Source organism: Scomber scombrus, chromosome 24 (assembly GCF_963691925.1).
Source record: "Scomber scombrus chromosome 24, fScoSco1.1, whole genome shotgun sequence".
NCBI classification, from domain to species: Eukaryota; Metazoa; Chordata; class Actinopteri; order Scombriformes; family Scombridae; genus Scomber; species Scomber scombrus.
In genome coordinates, this window is record NC_084993.1 from 464,268 (window position 1) to 468,152 (window position 3,885).

Here is a 3,885-nt window from a genome sequence, read left to right on the forward strand (position 1 = left end):
TATTGTTTTGGCACCTAGGCGTCCTTTGTTATTGTGTGTGCTAGGTCAAGCTGACCTGTTGTGTTCAGTCGTAAGTATTGGCTTCCTTATCTCCTTTTAGGGATATCAATATGACAAAACCTCCTTACTAAGGCTTGTTGCGACATCCCCAACTGGTACAACTATCCACCTTTCTTCTCTCTTGTTGTTGTCTCATTTTATTATGATGCACACATATCTGTCTCTACATTTTCCTGCCAGAGCAAGTTCGCGCATTTTTTTTATGTCCTCATCTAATTGCTGCCACCCTTTTTCTTTGTACTCCAGGACAAGGTGTTTGTATTTCAGGCTCTTCCTCTCATGGTTCTCACCACACCCTTCTTCCCATGTGACAGTCAGTTCCACATGTAGGACCTTCTTCCCTTGCTCTGACCAGATGACAGTGTCAGAGCTCAGGGTCTCTTATCTCCCACGCTATCACGTTCTGGAGGACGTTGGCTCTGCTCCTCTTTGCAGTAGACGGTCGGTCCTCTGCTCAGATAAACTGCAGTGATGCTGCTTGTGTGTTTGTGTGCTTGTTGTGATCTTTTCCTGGTTTGCTCCAAGATGTCTGCCAGAACAGTAAACACCTTTTCATGCTTCCACCTGTACCTCCCCGGGGTGAAAGCCGTGGCAACCGGCCAGGATACCAACAGAACCTGAACACCAGGAGACTGGTTTCTTTTATCCGTCATCGTCTTCCTCTGACAGAATAGTTTTCTGTGTTTGCACGACGATCAGACTCATTCAAGTCTCAGTTCCTGATAATGTGACAGTTTATTGGTTCATCAGAAATCACCACAAGACACTGCTATAAACTCTACTTCCTCAATTTAAATGGACATATTGTTGCTGTTGGTGATGAAGTTGACATGTTTACTTTATTTCTGTGTATTTCAGTATAAGAAGATCCAGCTGCCTGAGACTCATTCAGAGTGTATTTTCTACAAGGTTCAGCTTCCTCCATCCACACTGCCTTGATACCAACAGAACCTGAACACCAGGAGACCGGTTTCTATCTTTCTCATCTATTCATGAATTGTTCTGCAACTGCATGTAAAGTTTTTAGTCATCTGTAAAAAAAATTAAAGACATTTTTTTACATCCTCATTTTTCCAGCCTCGACTCATTTCTTGAACATCTTTCATTTTCCCAAAACAAACCAACAGAAAACATGTATGTGGTGATTTGTTGTAAACAAAGTAAACTGAAAGGATTAATGTGTCTAATAAAAGTCTCCTTATGAATGACCTGTGACCTTTGGTTCAAACTCTTCATTCTCCTTCATTACAGACCTGTCTGCTACTAACTATTTATATTTATAACTAAACACATCGTCACAGAACATGAGATGCTCCAGTTATGTTCTCTGTCTGAGTAATGGTTTAATAATAATGTTATTACATAACATAATGTTGAGTAATGGTTTAATAATAATGTTATTACATTACATAATGTTGAGTAATGGTTTAATAATAATGTTATTACATAACATAATGTTAAGTTGGCAAGTTGATAAAATGCACAGTTGCAGTGATAGCAGGAGATGTGTGAGGAAACGAGGAAGATGGGCGTGATGCCAAACGAGTGGGAGAGCACAGAAACGATGTTTGTGCTTTGTATTCTTATTCAAATGATGGTTTGCAAATGTTGTACAAGAGAGAGTTTTGCATAAATAGTCTGTAGTTACAAAGATAGTGGCAGATATCCACATGTCTACAGTATGGATCTGAACTCTGAACAAACTAAAATACACAAATAATTGACTTTCCAAATGCTGAACAAGACATTTTCAGACGGTGCAAAGGTTCAAATGAACTTTCCTGCAATGAGCAGACACTGTGAGAGGAGAGAAAACACAGACAGCAGCCCCCAACAACTAGTTCAACACTGAACAAATTAAAATACACAAATGTTCACCATCAGAGCATGGAGCTGTAACTCTGAGCTGTGAGTGAACTCATTATCTCAAAGTGTTCTCATGTGTCAGTGTGGTATGAAACTGCAGCATTTAGAGGCTAACTAAGCATGTCATGGAAATAGACCTCAGTCTCAGTGCACGTTCCCTGCTTCATACTTTGCAGGAGTTTTGCAAGGCATGTGTAAAGGTCTGTGGTTAGTGTGCAGTCGAGTTTTGCAACAACGGCAATAAAACTCTCTCTAGTCTCAAGCAGGTCTTTCTTGTTTGATGAAGCGCTGGTGGTGAAAGTCTGACTTTAGGAGGAGGAGCTGTGATTGGTAGTGTTGTATTTAAGCAGTGAACTCAGTATGAAGCCAGAACATCATACAACCACATGTCTAATAAGAAGACTTCTGCTGTCCTGCTGCTAAACATTTACACACTTAACAATGAGAGAAGAAGAAGGAGAGGACTCTTTAACTACTTCTAACAAGGTAATTCAACTTTTTCTGTTGGGAAAACATATCAAACACTAATGTTTAATAATGATATATCTAACAGCTTGTCCTGAGGAAGTTTTCACATCCTCAGGAACTAAAACTGGTTTATTCACCATTTAAATGCACTAAGTGAAGCTGCTTCATGATCTCTGATGTGAATATTGTCAAAGATTTGATATAAATAACTTTTGAGCTGTTCTTCTGATTATTGTGTCTGAATTCATTATGAAGAAAGTTATTGTTTGCTGTTAAAATGAAAGGACAGCTTGGTTCCCACTGACTGTCACTTTGTGGCATTTACCAGAATTTCCAAAAAGATTCTGCAAAACAAGGAAGTGAAAAAAATCCAGATATGACTCAACAATGTTCACGTGGCTTCATTATCAACCTGTTAAACACAAGGTCACTTCACAATGCAAACATTCATCATCACAAGAGTCAATATTAACACGACAGAGCAGTAAAAGTACTGCAGTATTATAGTGATGTAGTATGCAGTATTACAGTAAAGTACTGCAGTATTATAGTGATGTAGTATGCAGTATTACAGTAAAAGTACTGCAGTATTATAGTGATGTAGTATGCAGTATTACAGTAAAGTACTGCAGTATTATAGTGATGTAGTATGCAGTATTACAGTAAAGTACTGCAGTATTATGAGCGATGTAGTATGCAGTATTACAGTAAAAGTACTGCAGTATTATAGTGATGTAGTATGCAGTATTACAGTAAAAGTACTGCAGTATTATAGTGATGTAGTATGCAGTATTACAGTAAAAGTACTGCAGTATTATAGTGATGTAGTATGCAGTATTACAGTAAAGTACTGCAGTATTATAGTGATGTAGTATGCAGTATTACAGTAAAAGTACTGCAGTGTTATGAGCGATGTAGTATGCAGTATTACAGTAAAGTACTGCAGTATTATGAGCGATGTAGTATGCAGTATTACAGTAAAAGTACTGCAGTATTATAGTGATGTAGTATGCAGTATTACAGTAAAAGTACTGCAGTATTATAGTGATGTAGTATGCAGTATTACAGTAAAAGTACTGCAGTATTATGAGCGATGTAGTATGCAGTATTACAGTAAAGTACTGCAGTATTATAGTGATGTAGTATGCAGTATTACAGTAAAAGTACTGCAGTATTATGAGCGATGTAGTATGCAGTATTACAGTAAAGTACTGCAGTATTATGAGTGACGTAGTATGCAGTATTACAGTAAAAGTACTGCAGTATTATGAGTGATGTAGTATGCAGTATTACAGTAAAAGTACTGCAGTATTATAGTGATGTAGTATGCAGTATTACAGTAAAAGTACTGCAGTATTATAGTGATGTAGTATGCAGTATTACAGTAAAAGTACTGCAGTATTATAGTGATGTAGTATGCAGTATTACAGTAAAGTACTGCAGTATTATGAGTGATGTAGTATGCAGTATTACAGTAAAAGTACTGCAGTA

General features: G+C 37.5%; 1 protein-coding gene across 1 annotated transcript in view; it reads left to right on the plus strand.

Moving 5' to 3' along the window:
• Positions 1-2,305: 2,305 nt before the first annotated feature.
• Positions 2,306-3,885, plus strand: part of LOC133976541 (CD276 antigen homolog) — an 8,933-nt gene continuing 7,353 nt past the window's right edge. Inside the window, exon 1 of the transcript XR_009924839.1 lies at positions 2,306-2,412. The gene's annotated coding sequence lies outside the window, so the exon portion shown is untranslated. The remainder of the gene's footprint in view (positions 2,413-3,885) is intronic.